This window comes from Trichomycterus rosablanca, chromosome 8, assembly GCF_030014385.1.
Source record: "Trichomycterus rosablanca isolate fTriRos1 chromosome 8, fTriRos1.hap1, whole genome shotgun sequence".
Lineage (NCBI taxonomy): Eukaryota > Metazoa > Chordata > Actinopteri > Siluriformes > Trichomycteridae > Trichomycterus > Trichomycterus rosablanca.
In genome coordinates, this window is record NC_085995.1 from 28,017,722 (window position 1) to 28,035,231 (window position 17,510).

Below are 17,510 nucleotides of genomic sequence, written 5' to 3' on the forward strand. Positions count from 1 at the left end.
TTGCAACAGCACATGTGTGTGAACATACTGATGGCTGCATTCTAATTCTAAGTTCTTTGTAGAGCACTGAAAAGTGTAAATAAAATAGTAAATGGTTATGGTACTGTACTGATATGTACTCCATAGTGCACTACTGGAAACTGTCAGTTTAAAGCAGAAAGAAATGCACTGGTTTAAGTAAAGAACATAAATTTGTTTAAATAATTACAAACCCTTATTTCTGAAAACGTAAGAATCTGTGATTTGTTTATTTTTTTGAATTTTTATTTACCTGACAGAAGTAGAAAGAAAGGATTTCCAGTGTTTTCACCAATCAACATCATTGTATTTTGTAAATACACCTTTGGAATGCCTGCTTGAAAAAAGTTGGGTCAGAGACAAAATAAGAGTAAAAAGCTCTAGAATATTCAAGTTACAGCGTTCCACGATTAGCAGGTAAATTGGTAACATGTGAGGGAATCATCATAGGGTATAAAAAGAGGATTTGAACTGCCAATCAGCTACTGTTCATATCCGGAGATCTCAGAGCAAAGCCAGAAACCACTGTCAAATATGTCGCCTTTGAGCTCTCAGATAACACCATGAAAAACGACATGCTACTGTGATAAATATAGCCATACACTAGCCAGCCACATGGCTTGGGAATACCTCAGAAAATCATTGTCACTTAACACAGCATGCCACTGCAGCAAGAGATGCAATCTGAACCATACATCAATTCTATGCAGAAACTGTGCAGAGTTCTCTAAACCTGAGCTTATCTCAGATGGTCTGAAAGACAGTGGAAATGTGAGCTATAGTCAGATCCAGCTCCATAAAAAATGGATGAGGAGTTCTCTTTGCCAGAAATGTAAAGGACCATCCAGACTGTTATCAGTAAAAGGTGCAAAAGCCAATATGTTATGTTATAAGGGTGCATCAGTGCCCATGGCATGGGTAACTTGCATATGTGTGAATTTACCATTGACACAGGGCATATAATGCAACTTTAGAGGTACACATACTGCCATAAACGTGACATATTTTTCTGGGAAGTTGATGATTATTTCAGCAAGACGATGCCAGGCCTCATTCCGTATGTACTAAATCCGTACACACAGAATGTGCATGCTTGACTGACCTGCCTGCAGTCCAGATTTGTCTCCTATTGAAAATGAATGCTGCAGCATGAAGAGATGAATCAGATGACGGTAACCACAGATTGTAGAAGTCTTGTATCAAGCAAGAATGAACAAAAATACTTCTTGTAAAACTGCAACAATTAGTGCCCTTAGTTCTCAAACTATTGAAAAGTAATTAAAACGAAAGGAGAGGGAATGCTGGGTAAGTACGCATCAAACTCTAAATGTGTTTGTATTTACAAAATACTGTAAAATTAAACAGTGAAAACATTGCAAATATTTTCTTTCTGTTTTTTTCTCAGTTAAATAAAGATTCAAGAGAATTACCAAATCACAGATTCTTCCCTTTATTGCATTATACAAAACGAAATAGAGTTTGCAGATTACCACCAGAACCTGATCCTAAATATTACTGGGCATGTAAACACACTCAATATGACAACAATATCTACAGTATGTCAACAAGAGATTATGAAATCCTATTAGCTGTGAACATCCTTGCTGGTAGGAATCTCTGGACTAAGCTTGCACTGTCACTTGTTTCCAATCTCATTATCAAAAACAAATTAAATTAACAACATTTCCTATTAGCTACAATTATGTCTATACTCCCACCTTTTTCCATCACCCACTCTGGACTGGTAGCTTCCCATAATTACATTTCTAATTGCACGACTAATGAGCGGCTCTGAAGCAGCTTGTTATGTCATTTGTCAGCACCTCCTTTAATGTGGTGTAAAACAACAACCTAATTAGATCTACCTTTAAGTATCTTTAATCAGGACACAGAGCCGCTTCCCAGGATCAGAACTCATCTCCAACTGTCAGCCAAGTATATGGACTCCTTCCTAATTAGTATATTTGGCAACTGACAACAAGTTCACACAATCAAGCATATAGCTGTTCACTTTGTATATACAAACATTGGCAGAAAATGATGGTCATGCTAAAGTAGTCACTAAAGTAAAGTTTTATATGGAACAGGCATATGATATCACCTTGTCAACAAGTCAGCTCTCAGCTTTGTAGGAGTAACTAAATTATTGCGATCCTCAGTCGTACCAATGCTGTCTTCCGAACTGCCCCTAAAATCAACATACTCACAGGAACAGTTAGTTAAAGGCTTAATAGATTGGGTTTCCACAGCTGAGCTGCCTCATACAAGTCTGAAATCTTTTTGTGTGATTCCAAGCATCAGCCAAAGTGGTGGAAACCCCCTTGACAAGGGTTTTGATATTATTCTTATGCTTTCAGCAAGGATGACAAAGATATTGTGTTCTTGCTCAGAAAAAATTTGATGAATCCATATATTAGGTATATTATTATATTATATTATCTTAATATTGAGGTATTTTATCTTAATATTTTATGATTTTGGTTGATGTAGTGGGTTTACCTCTGGTGAGCTGGCGGTGAGAGCTTTCTCACCCTGGTTTACTTCAGGAGATCTGCATCAACAACCTAATCTGAATCTTTTGTAATTGTCGTCCATTGACCTTTGCACATTTGTGGTGGGCAGATCAAAAGTGTGTCCATTCTCAAAAACCCAACATAGGCTACAGGCAGTTTAAATTAGATCTATATGACATATTTCTCGTCCTATCATGTGTGAGTCTTTTTCACTCTTCTCAATTAAATGCAACGGAACATCTCTCTAGACTCACTGAGGCCCCCTAAGCCTGTGGTAAGGGGGCCTGTGGTAGCCTAGTGGGTAGAGCTTTGGGCTATCAACCGGAAGATTGGCGGTTCAAATCCAGGCTCTGCTATGTAGCCACTGCTGGGTCCTTGAGCAAGGCCCTTAACCCTGTCTGCTCCAGGGGCGCCGTAAGTTGGCTGACCCTGTGCTCTGACCCCAGCTTCCAACACCAGCTGGGATATGCGAAGAAAGAATTTCATTGTACTGTACACCTGTATATGTATATATGACAAATAAAGGATATCTTTCTTTTCTATCTTTCTAAGCCTGCCAGATAGTCTTGCTTGATTTTAGATTTACATTTACAGCATTTAGCAAATGCCTTTATCCAAAGCAACTTACAGTTGTGATAGGTACAAGCAATTGAGAGTTAAGCGCCTTGATCAGGGCCCCAACAGTAAAACTTGGCGGTGGTGGGGCTGTAACCAACAAGATTACCATTACTAATCCAGTACCTTATCCATTTAGCTACCTCTTCTCTATGATCTAGGCATAATGAGTCCAAATATCACTTAGCAAAACACACTGGAATCATAGCATTTATAAAATATAAAAATGTATAATAACAACTATATATATTTTATGCAAATATACAAAATATGCAAATAATCAAAACTGGCATTTCACAGCCTTTTTACATTAAAATTGGCCTAATTGGACTGTTTCATTTTGCTTTGGAGCATAAAAAGGCATAATGTAATTTTTTTCTGCTCAGTATTACATAAATAACATTAGCTGGTGGTGTAGTAGGTTTTCAGGCTTTCACTCCAGTACACATGACTGCTCTTTTCTCAGCATCATGCAACAGCTGCATGGAAAAAAGATGACCATTTGACACCTTTGTAAGGAGGCCACTTTAGTTCCATCTGTTTCAGTAAAAAACTGTAACACTCTCACTTCCCTCCTTTTTCTCTCTTCCAGACATCAAACTGACTGCAGCTTCACACAGTGCATTGTCATGAGGATCAGTGTTGTGCTAGTGTGTAGTCTTTGAATAAATGCAAAGAATGCAGGAATGTTTTATTCATAATAAATTAAATTATTTAATGTGAAATAATCCCTTCTCCCTGCTTTGTCACAAACAATTCCAAGTGTAATTACTGTTTGATGTAAAATTTATTATTGTGATCGAGCTTTACGTTGCTAGAGGCTCATGCCAAAACTCCTTTCGTTAAGCTTAATTTGAGGTACTTTTGGAGCAGGCGCTTCTTTCTTACATGGACGTCTCTAAGCCCACGGTTGTTTAAAGCTTGTTTAAATGTAGATAATCTCACCTATATTTCAGCAGCTTCTAATTTAATTTATTTTAGGTGGTTCTTAAATTTTCTTAAAGTTTTCCTATATATATATATATACACCTCACTTTCACTGAGAATAGTCCACCAACCATATAAAAGTCTAGAAGATGACCAACTCAAACAGCAGCAATAGATGAGCGATAGTCTCTGACTTTACATCTACAAGGTGGATCAACTAGGTAGGAGTGTCTAATAGAGTGGACAGTGAGTGGACACCGCATTCCGCATAAAACTCCAGCAGCGCTGCTGTGTCTGATCCACTCATACTAGCACAACACACACTAACACATCACCACCATGTCAGTGTCACTGCAGTGCTGAGAATGATCCACCACCCAAATAATACCTACTCTGTAGTGGTCCTGTGGGGGTCCTGACCATTGAAGAACAGGGGGCTAACAAAGCATGCAGAGAAACAGATGGACTACAGTCAGTAATTGTAGAACTACAAAGTTCTTCTATATGGTAAGTGGAGCTGATAAAATGGACAGTGAGTGTAGAAACAAATTTAAAAACATGGTTTTAATGTTATGGCTGATCGGTGTACACAATGTATGTAAGTATATATGTATTTCTGAATGTGTGTGTGTGTGTGTGTGCGTTTAATTAATCTAATAACACGTCATCCCCTAATAGTGTTTGTTCTATTTTCATATAAACATCTGGACTATTTTATCCGAAAAATGCCCTGAGCATTGCTACCTACAGGTGGATGCTTCAAAGAGTATGTGACGGCTCATCCCCCTTCATGAATAATCCTTGGGGTCAGCCTGATGCTAATTTAAGTGTCAGATGATGAATGTTCAAGACGGAGCACCTGAGACTGAAGGGACCTCCAAAAATAGCTCCTCCTCCCTTGCTGATTGATGGTCTCACTGGTTTTGTTGAACTCTTTGATATTTAATCAAGCATTCATCTGGATAAAAAAAGATTGTCTATAAATGTATTCAGGCTCAGTGTTCACCTAATTGCTTTCAGGACTTAAATAAACAAGTTACATAATGTTTTTTTCATTCGAGATTTGGCTCATGCTAAGAAATGTGGGGCATCTGGCCTTTGTAGTGCCTTTTAGTTTTGATTTTTAAGATATATGCAATACGTTTTGAAATAGCAGTTATTAAGTTACCCATGTAAATAAGGACAGTTTGACTGTATCATTTAAAACTGCCGCTTTGTGCCTAAAGGAAATATGGGTAATACTGTCCACAGTGAACAGCGCTTACATTCCCATAAGATTAGAAACTGGTATGCTCCAGAATTGGCATGCTAAAGCTTGACTAATGATGGTTTATGACATGAATAAAGAAAAAGCAGGTGCATGGTGTTCTTTCTTGCCAGTCAGCCTCTAAGCCCATGTCGATGTAAGGATGTTTGGCTGTGGACAGCATCACCCATATTCCAGCAGCTTCTATTCAATGGCAGACACTATTAAACAGTAGCACCTCTCGTATTACTTATGGAAACCAAACAGCTTAGTTACATTGAGTCATTATTCAGCTCTGAGTACCTGTGGGGAATGGTGATTTCTAATGCCAGTGCACCACAGGAAGCCACTCTTGTTCTCCTGTGAGAGAGTGACACACACAAAGTACAGCCAAACAGCTGAGTTTCAGAAAGCCAAACAGGACTGACAGAAAGGCTGTGCTTCTACATGAGTCTGCTAAGCCCTAACATTTTAATGCTTCCTACTCTGCCTTTGAAGTTCTGCATCTTATTAGGCGCAGTGACTGATAGCAAAGCACTGATAAAGTGGAGGTGTTAAAGCTGATTTGGAATGGGTTATAAAGTGTATGAATGCTTAGTCTGTAGCCTTGCTGGAGTGTGTACTTTAGCAGCGTTATTTGTGATCCCTGTCTGAGAGAAAAATGTGGCAACATGCCGTGTAAGCAGCTGGAACAGCCCCTTAAGAGGGTGAGTGTGCTATTTTAGTAGCTTGGCTTTAAACTTGATATTTTCTTCCTAAAGCTCCATATGCAATACCATATCACCCTGGAAATACTGTAAGTAAGAGCACTACAGAGGATTTCATCATTAAAAGTGGAACAGTTTGTGTTTACTGAGTTTAGGCATTTACATAAATAATGCTGATTATTTCCCAGAAGATTTAATTAAATAAAATGGATAATGTTATTCTATAGCTCCAGTTGATTCATTCCTATTTCTTTAGTTTTTTAGTCGAGACCATCCCGGTCAAAACCAAAATAGGATCAAGACCATACAGTCAAAGACTCAAACCAGATAAAGATCCATAACCAAGACATGACCAAGGGAAGTCCAAGACTCAAACCAACCAAAACAAAGATTCTTACTAACCTATACCCCTTTTAAAAAGAAGACCAGAACTCATACCAACCAAGACCATACCTTATCATGAGAGCTTTTTTTTAAACATACTGTAAAGGATATTATTTTTATTTAGTCAGAATTAATAGTCTAATGTTGGGTGAGTTTGGTCTGAAAGAACTTGCCTGCACAGAACCCTGACCTTAACCCCATCAAATGCTTTTGAGATGAACTAGAATGGAGATGGCAAGCCAAGCCCTGCATCATTCTCTGATCTAACAAATGCACCTCTGGATAAATGGGCAAAAAATCTCCACAGACACTCCAAAATCTTGTAGAAAGCCTTCCCAGAGGAGTGGAAGTAGTTTTAGCTGCAAAGCAGGGACCAACTCCATATTAATGCCTATGGATTTAGAGAAGGATGTAAGGTGTAATATATATGTCCCAGAATGTTTGTCCATTTATGTTTACTGACAGAATTCAGAAACTGTAATTCATCTCTGATTCTAAGTCATGTTTCTAGATTTGACATTTTTAGCAGAGACCATAGTTCATTAATTCATTATTTGTCATCACTCAAATCAGCAGTGTTAGCAGCTCTGTAATAGAACGTCATTAGAGGCATTGAACTAAAAGTGGCAGGATAGATATGTTGCTGTCACTTATGAAAGGAAGACATCATAATAGCTCATTAATACTAGGCCTGCTGGATCTGTGAAAAATGAGCCTTTATTCGTGGCCATGTTTAACTGACCACACTCTATACTCAGAGATCATGATGGATTAGCTCATGAACAAAGAAGCAGAGTGACATGAGATGTTGATTTAAAACTTAAAAATTATGTTAAAAATTAGAATGAAGCTCTAATTAGCATTTTTTTTATTCATTTTAATCATCATCTTGATCATGATTCAAGTGATAATGAACAATAATAATGTTCAGATATAAGAAATGAGCAGATAAGGCAGAGGCAATAATTAATAGTGTTTTCTTTGCCAAATGTATTCTGTGGCTATGAAAAATATTTTTATGTCTTTCTATGAGATATCAGAATACGTAGCATACATGATTCCGAGACATTCCCTTCTGGTGGTTGTCAAAAACTGTTTCGAATCTTTATTGAAAGATTTATTGAGGTCTTTTCTATTTAAGTCTAACAAACCAAATTCTTTATAGTTAAAATAGATGCGGTACATAATAAAAATGTAATCTGTAGATGTCTAGAACCAAAGTTTAATTGCCCTCTCTTAAAAAAAGACTTTTTTTCCATCCTTATTTTTCAGTGGGGTGGCAAGGTGGCTAGCACTGTTGCCTCATAGCAAGAAGGGTCGGACAAAAGTGGTTGTATCCTTTTTTTCTCATTGTATGGTCTTCATGTAAGTAACTGATGCATATTTTAATGGAATTGTGTCTCCTCTATTAAGAAAATGTTTGTGACCTGGAAATAATTTACATTTCACAGCTCACTGATTGTTGCACATGTTTTCAGTGATTGGCTTTTCTAGATGTGTATATGCACTACATGTCATGTGAAGTCAAGAACACTGACATAAATTAAGGCTAGAGATGTCTTCAGTTTTACAATGTGCTTTTTTGATAATAAAATAGAAGACATGAGTCACTCAGAAAATGCAGAATAGCCTAAAAACAGCAGTACCAATAGTTACAGTTGCAATTAAAAATTAGAAATAGGAGTTCTGTGGACAAAACACTTTTTGTAGCTGCAGTTGTAATGACTAACCAAGTCCAAATGAGGTAAAGTGTTATTTGTTATTCCTCCTCCAGCCATAAATAAGAGAAAAAATCACTACACTACTTGTGAAGTGCATCTAAAAAGGTTATCAGCATTTCTCTGCCTAGCACAAAAAATGTCGTCATCATTCATTGTTTTTGTTTGAAGTAAATACCCGGTAGGCCATAATGAACTTCTATAAATCCTGGACATTTTATCTTCCTCCCATTAAACAAAATGTCTAAATGTGCCATTGGGCACTGGGGCATCACTTGGGCCATTAAAACAATAGTGTGATTACCATATGTTTTCTAAAATACTCTTTCTATCCCTATATGAAAAGTCCTTGTCTCTCTTGGTGGCTCACTTTTTATACTGTGACTTTCTTAATAGCTACCATTTACACAGGACTGGAATCTCTAACCAGTAACCTGTGCTAAAAAAAAGCCTCAGTACAGAAGGCACTGACCAGAACATTCTGTTCATAGAACGTTTAAGGTGAGAAGAGAGGCCTGGGTTGGGGTCTTTGAGGTGTTTACATCACTACTGTTAGTCAAATAAGTTACACACATCCAAGAGCCCTGCATTTCTCAACACCTAATATGGTAGACTCATATGCTAAATGTCCAGCATCATTGGGTCAAGAACAAACTAATTATTAACGTTTATTTTAAACATTAATTGAAGTGTTTGTATTACTGTTGTAACTGTGACCATTCTAGTCATCAATCAATTTGGAACATAAACTAGATCTAAGTTCCTAGGGTTCCCACTTGATATTGCTTAAATATGCATATAAAAACATTATGTATTGCTGTAACATCTCTGTAATACTACCACTTAAATAAAGAATGATAAGTTCAGGATCTGTGCAATTACAGATGGTAATTGAGTTAAACCACCAATCATGCTACATCATAATAAAAATGAAGGTAACAGTAAATATAAACACACAAATCATCTTCTACATGAAGCTAAGACTTTTTTTTTTTACCTTTTCTAACCTATTGTACTTTGTACAACGTTTTATAATAGCTCCTGTTGGCACTGCTAATTTATATGGACGTCTACATCTGGTCCAGAAACAATGGTCCTTATTATCCAGCCTCACCATTAAGACCATGCAGATTGCTGAAGGACTCAGAGCTCAAGGTCTGCTTAATGTCAGATAATAATGGGCAAATTATGTGCATTTAATGTCACCTGAATTTAATGCAGTTTCTTTTCTCCATCTCTTATTTCTGATTAATGCTTTATACTCAGTAAATCACTAATGCCGTTTTATGCACTTTTTGTTAGTAACTGTCTGGATGCTCTTTTTTCATCTGTTGCATATAGAAACCAACATCTGTTTTTCCCAAAAACAAGCTAAAACATGAACTTCTCTGACCACAGAACATTCTACTTTCTACTGTCTACTGGCTTTTGGTCTGTATCAGATGACTTCAGGCCTGGAGAACTCACCAGTGTTATTAATATATGGCTTCCACTAAAAAACAGTTTTAGGTTGCATTTCTTGATGTAGCAGTGGACTGTGTTAAATGACACAAAGCGCTCTTAAGCATTACAGTTTCTCAAACAAAACTGCCTAAGGCATTGATGGTCACTCACATTTAGCAGCAGTGGCCACCCTTGGTCTTTAAGCACAGACATTTTCCTGACTACCTGAAACTTTTCATGATATTCTTACCTGGAAATGGTGAAACCTAAATTCTTTGTAATCTTGTGTCTTTAAACTGACTGACAATTCTCTCACAAAGTTTGGCACAAAGTGGTGAAATATGCCCCATCCTTGCTTGCAAAGACTAACACTTCGGTGGATGCTCCTTTTATATCCAACCTTGATGACCTCATCTGTTACCAGTTAAACTGCTAATTGTAGAACTTTCTAGAACTGGGTTATCTGTATAACCTGAGCCTTATTTTGCCTCTGTCCCAATTTTTTTTGAGTGTGTTGCAGGCGTCACATTCTTTAAATGTTTTTCTTTTTCTTTTTTTAGTTCGAGTGATTTAACAAAATACAATTTTTAGTTTTTCTTGCATTTTTAGAAAGTCCTCCAACTGTTTTGGAAATGGGGTTTGTATTTGGAATGCTGCTCTTTACAACATCAATCACCACACATCTTCCAAAAAGATTGGCTATTTATTCTGATTAGCTGATAACAGCTGATAAACACACTTCTTACAAGTGTTGACTATCAGTATATTGATAGGGTTGCTTGGGTTGCTTTATCTTTTGCCTTGACTTGATGCACACTGTTTTATAGATTAAAACTGAACAAAATATTTCCTGTATTTGAAATGTAGCATCTAAGAAAAAGGATATATAAAAATAGTTTAAGGAGCTGAATGCTTTTCCAAGATTTTGTAGAGCACATAAAAACTGTATCATTAACCAACTTGCTTGCTTTATAAGAAATTTAATGTAAATCTTAACCCAGAAAATTCTCAACAAAGGGCTTCCAGAGATAGCACAGCGAAATATTACGCTAGCTCACCAGTGCTGGGATTCTGAACTCTCAAGAGTGGATGGGTGCCCCCTAGCAGTCACAATTAGCAGTCAAAATTGGCCACTAATCTGCTAGTTGGGAAAAGACCAGACTAAAAAATGGGTCATACGGACCCTGGTTAATAGTATCAATGCATGACCTCACAAAAATCCAACAAAGTATGGGCGAATAAGAAGGGCTTGGTGGACTGTGCACACATCAGAGTAAGTGTGTGTCAGGTGAATATACCCTACTTGGACGCAATTGGGGTCCCCCAGCAGAGGAAGACTAATTGGCTACACTAAATTGGAAGAAAAATTTGAGACAATGCATACATAAAATAGTAATAAAAAAATCCTCAACACTTACAGTCGGTTTGTTCCCAGCTCTGGTATCTGCTGTATGCCAACTCTGCACTCCTGAGATTTGGTAGAAGCATGCTCTGGGACCTGCTTTGTCCCAGAAGAGATGTCCAGGGCAGAGTGGAGTGCACACAGCTGTCACTTTCTTCACTTCACCTGTCTTAGACCTAGTGTTCTCTAGTCAAACCACTTTCACCATGCCAGCGCCTGCGCCTCCATAAATCTTTCAGTCATAAAACATAGAACATTCATTTAAGACAGGCGTGAGTTTGTTCTTAGTGCTTTAGTGCTAGAAGAAAGTGCAAACAGCTGTCATCTCCCAAACCTCTCCCTGAACCTTGATGCACTAAAGTTTATGTTTTAATCCTTTTCCTTACTGCATGTGCAGTGATTTATTGAAAATGTCACACAGAGCACTGACACCTCCTTTCACTAAACTATACGATGATGTTGAGATGTAATAGGTAAACTAGGAGCTAATGACCAACAAAATGTCCTGTATTAAGAAATTAATGAATGAGATGGAGTCTGTTATTTTCAAAGAAAAGTTTGATGTTTATCTTGCCAACAGTTAAAACACAGATTTTTAAGAAATGTTAATTTCCTACTAACTAATATTAAAACTAATAACTAATTAATTGACACTAATTAATATAATTGAACCCAGGACTTTCTTGGGCTGCACTTTAATTCTGGGTCAGAGTACACTGTGCACATCTGTTGTTGCTGCTACTTGCTGGAATGTTAGCCTTTTCAGTTTCTTATCTTCATTGTTATACATTGCTTCTATTGCAACTTTCGTGGATTACTCTGTGCTATGTAGCCCCTTTTCCATCTAATCTTTACCTGTAGCTTCACTCATTCTTCATAATTCTAGCTGCCAGTTAGGGGCCTGTAAGGTTGCTTCGAGCACCACTACTGTTCTTGCTGGCTGGTTGGTGTTTAGGTTAGTGGGCTGGCCAATGTAGCATGGTGAGTTTACTTAGCGTTTTATGTTGGAGACCCTTTGATTGGCTTTTTCCCTTAATAACAAATTAACATGGTTGCTGTACTTTTTTTACACTGGAATAGTTGCGGTTGATCTATCTGCCCATCACTGCTGGACTGTGGCAATTTAGGTACATGCCCTAAATCTTGTCTGCTGCCCCACCTTGACAGTGCTACATGTAAGTTGACACTTGACACCCACACACCCACAGATCTCGACTCACTGTTTATCGCTCATCACATCACTCTGCATTTCCTGTTATTTGGCCTAATGGACAAAACCTGTGCTTCACGGCGTCTTATACAGCACTCCATGAATTAATTTTGATGCCCTTCGCTCTAGTCCCCACTCCACCTCACTGTCCTTGCCAAACTGCTCCAACACGTCAAATGGACTCAAGCTTGGGCTACTTAACTGTCAATCTATCACAGACACGGCTCCATTACTAAATTAACTAATGGTCCAGAATAACATCAGTATGGCTTTTTTTTACAGAGACATGGCAATAACCTGGAGACCTTCTTCCGGCACCTAGTGGCTTTAAATATCTAGCTAAGCCCAGGCCTCGGGGAGAATGGTGGTTTCTCTGTTGTTTGTGATGGTTTGCCTAATGTCAGAACTCTGTGAATTTCCTGAGGTGCTGTTCCTATTAATCTATCACCTACCAACAGCTTTCTCAAACTTCTTCTTAGAGCTTTGTGAGAAACTCACCCTGTCCAGCTTGGCATTTTTAACATCCATGTTTAACATCCACACTAGTTGCTCACTAACAACCGAGTTCGAATCTATCCTGAATTGTTTAGCCTGACACATCAACATGTTGATTTTCCCACACATTAACATGGCCACGCACTGGACTTAATCTGTTCCTCTGGTCTATCTGTTACCTATGTATCTGGCTTCCTTGTGGGTGTTGCTGACCACAAGCTATTTATCCTCAAACCTTTTCTGCTCTTCATCAGTCTTCTCTCCTTACTTCTTTTTCTTAGCTGTCCTGTCCTGATGACATTCTGTCTCTCTTTAATAGTATTGTCTCTGAGATATTAGACCAAGTAGCTCCCCAAAAGACTACACAGGTTCCTGCTCGCCCCTTTCTCCCAATGATTTAACCCCTGAACTTCATATTCGGAAAACCACTGGTAGGCATCTGAAGTGTTATTTCACTGTTTATTTGTTAGCATATACAGACCACATGATTATTTATAGTACTGCTTTAAAGTCTGTCTGTTCGGCATACATCTCATCTGTTATTAATAGCTCTTAAAACAAGCCCAAAATACTTGCTACTAATAATAAACTTATTAAGACCCCGACAATCAATTACTCTAACACTACTGAAGTTTTTCCACAAATTTTTAATGACAAAAATAACAAAATCTACCATCAATTTTCATCAGCACCCAATATAGTTACATAGCTAATAGCTAAATCCAATGCTTGAACATGTCTTCTCAATTACGCTTCATCTCCACCTTTTAAAAAATGCCTCTCAGTTCTATTCAGCTCTATTTCTTATCTTATTAATATGTCTCTTGCTCTTGCCTAAGGGCCTTAAAACATTTGAATTACTCTAAAACATCTAGAAACCTGGTCTGGACACTTTAAGCATTACCAACCAATTTTTAACCTTTCTTTTTTAGCTAAGCTGTTAGAAAGGGTGGTAGCCACTTAAGTGCTGTTGTACCTGAAAACAATGCTTTTTCTTACCCTTTTCAGTCTGGATTCCATACAATGCACAGTACTTAGACTTTTGCAGGTTTTAAACTATCTTCTACTTGCTACTTGGTGTGCTGAGTATTCTCCTCCTTGTAAATTGTAAATGCATTTGATATAGTTAATCACAACATACCTATTTCTTGCCACTCAGCTATGGCATTACTGACAATGCTCTTTTCTGGTTTACCTCAGACCTCACCAACATATTTCACTTTGTCACTTCAGGCAGGCACATATCTTCCTCCAGTGATCCAGTGCTGTTATAGGCCCTCTTCTATTCATGATTTACATGCTATGTCCTGGTTAGACCATTGATATGCACCCTAGACTACTGCAACACCCTTTTCATTGGTCTTCCTAATCAAACCATACATTCTCTTCAGTATGTTCATTTTCATTTTTACACGTTGTTTGTAAATAATTATTATATGTATAATTAACATTATTAAGTTAATTGTAAAATACCACTGTTTCTTACAGGGATTTTTGGGAGAACATTCAAACTTTTTACAGCCAGTGTTCAGAGGCAGTTATTAAACACAGGTCCCCAGAACCCATTTTGCTTTAAAGCCCCCCACTCTTCCAGCTGTGCCACTGTATCATGCATTATCGCTATTTAATGACTTAATATATTAAAGACAAACGTGTTACAGTTTAATGAGAAGATATTTTACTTGTGCCTATTTGCCTTAATACCAGGCCAGCTAACTGCTAATTAAATATGCTAGCTCACATTTGTCACAGGTAGAAATTGGTTATTATAAAAGATTTATTTAATATTAGCCAATTTTTTAGAATCGTATACCTAGAAGTACACATGATATTGTAGAGAAGCCATAATGCATTTAATGACAAATAAAATCAGGCAAAAAAAAACTACAAACTCTTTTTATAAAAGAAAATTTAGTCATTGGGTCTCACTCATGCAGGAATTACTCGATTGGACGTTACATTTATCACCTTTCTTTCACAGACAAAAAAGAAACAAGTAACAGGCTTTCACAGTCATTAGCACCACTATAGATTAAATATTGACCAGCTTGGAAGTGTCACAGGGCAGAAAGGATAATGGTGAGATGGCTAATTTTACACCAGCTGGTCTTTGTACTTCCTTTTTAATATGTTCCTATTTAATATATTTTAATATCTGATTAAAGGCCAGACTCCCTTCATCCAACATCACTGCCTTTTTAAATGGTCACAAATTCCCACAGACACTCTTATAGAAAAGTGGATCCTAATAATTTTTAGTTCCAATTAATGATCACAATTACTTTAATACAGACATCATGGTACACCACATAGTGCAACGATTAATATAGCACATAGTTTAATTATATAAATAAGGACTTTAATATAATTAGACAATTTCAATTCATCTTTAATGAGTGTTAAGATATAGGACTTAGAATATAGGACGACCTATAACATGTGGATGTAAATTAGAGAGTTAAATATTTAAATGTCACCCAACATAAAGATTTATATGAACACAGTTATTAAAGGTAACAGTAGTTGGACTTTTTCTTATTATACTGTATTTTATGCACCAAAAGCAAGAAATAATTATAAAGTATTGTTTTTTTTTTATTATTTAAAATGGCATCTTCAGGTAATTTCAATTTCAGGTGAATAATAAGCTGAAGGCCATCATTGCAAGACATATTTGTGAGTGAACCAGTAATTCACTTTTGGAAAGCCCCTGCATCACTGGTTGGACATATGGTAGCATGCTGAGAAAGCGTTTAGAACCATGGCAAACAAACACACCCCTATTGTTTTCAGTCTGTTGTCAAGAGAGCTCAATGCAGATACATATTAAAAATTAGCCTATTATGTAAACTACATTATTTTGCAAATGCTTTGTTATCTCTATATTCATCAATTAAACACACAGATAATTAAGAGTTAAGAGCTGCTTCCTAACAAACCTACTTAAGCAAACTGAAAAGTTCAGGTTTTAACATGATGAGCTTGACAAAAATACAAAATATATAATTACAGCACCATCTATCGGTGGAAAAGGAACATCACACAAATTAAATAGCGGCAGACGAAATAAACAAAACCACAAACCAAATAAAAATAAACTTAAAGTTTAGTGAAAGCACATTGATCTTTCCATTTAACTGTGTTAAAATGGTTTATTGCCTATTAGAAATGTACTAGCCCCTACTGCTCCCAAACCTGCCAGTAAAGCATGTACAACTAATTATTATACAGCACTTTCGTGTATAAAATCTGCATTATCAGAATGTTAATTTATAAAATTATTATAATGTAAGTGTATTACGTTATTATTGTACATAAGACATAAACCAGACTCTAAGTCTGTAAGTTTTTAAGCATAATAATCTATTACTGGTTTCAAAAACATACTTGTTAGTAAACACTATTATAAGATAAACATCGTGTAGGTATAACGTTATAATACTGACTCCGATCATAGGACAATGTTTCTGTAAAAAATGTATGACTAATAGTATTGTAGTGTCGCCACTAGGGGGCCGCCTCGGGCTTTACCCAGAAGCCCTTGCGGCCATGCTGTCCAGGCTTACAGTAGCCGTGTAGCCGAGTGTTGGGGCTGGGGTAGCTGTGGTAAGGGCTGGATAGGCAGCTTGTATGTTTGTCTGTTGTGTGAATGTCTGTGTGTATGATTGAGTGTCTGTCTCAAACCACTGAGTGAACTGCCAAGGGCAACTCACTTGCGGTCCCGACGCTCTCCTTCCTACTCGCTGGCGCCACAGTATTGTTTAAGATAAATGGACTACTTACGTGTGTTTATTGTGTCGGCATGGGTTTCTCTCAGTCCTCCATCTTCTTTTTACAAAAAAAAACTTAAAATAGGTGGACTCAAATTTGCACTTATTACTTTTTTTTACTACTTTTACTTAAATCCAAGTTCTTTACATAAGTTAACCAAATTGATCAGGTATATAGCTCCAATGTACCTACACGTACATTTATTATCACGTTTATTCAGATTAAAAGCAATGATGACTATACTTTCATTATGTACCTAGGCTCTTCAACAGTCAGGTGTTTGTTTTTCCACAGGATGGAGAAGACCATGGTATGAAGAGGAAAACCACTGAGGTTGTTCGCTACAATGGTACAAATCAGTTGAAAGAGCTATTTGCTAAACAAGATATAGCCATCAGGTTGGGTGATACTCTGCTGGAAATGGGATCCAACAAATATAATCTGAAGGTCTCCCTCAAAGAAGAGGTAGTAGCTGAAAGTGTCCTTGATTGTTTTCATTCTAACGTTATTGTAGTCATTAAGCAGTGTAAGAAACTACTTTAGCCCATGATTGTATTACAGTATTTCTAACAAGTTCTTTGTTATTTAAGTTTAATTCATTCTGTAGTGTTGTTTGTACAAAGTGTTTTCCTTGCTGTGTTATAATTCGTATACAACATGTTACCTCACAGCAAAAAGGTCCTGGGTTTGATTTCCAGGTGGAGCGGTCCGGGTCCTTTCTGTGTGGAGTTTGCATGTTCACCCTGTGTCTGCATGGGTTTCCTCTGGAAGCTCAGGTACATAGAAGAAAATTGTCAGTTTGTTTGACATTACAGACTTGAACTGATGAATGTAGATATCTGTCCTGTGATTAATTTAACCAAAGTGTGTAAAACATGATGTTAAAATCCTAATAAATAAAAGATATTTTGTCTTTGGTTTTTGTCTTGGTTTTATTTACCCTGTTGTACTAATCCATGCAATTTAACTTATGATTGTTCAGTTGATGAAAATGCTAAAAAGATTTTACCAAATTCAATTTGTATCCTGTTTAGCTAATTAAACACAGCCAGGATTGGTGC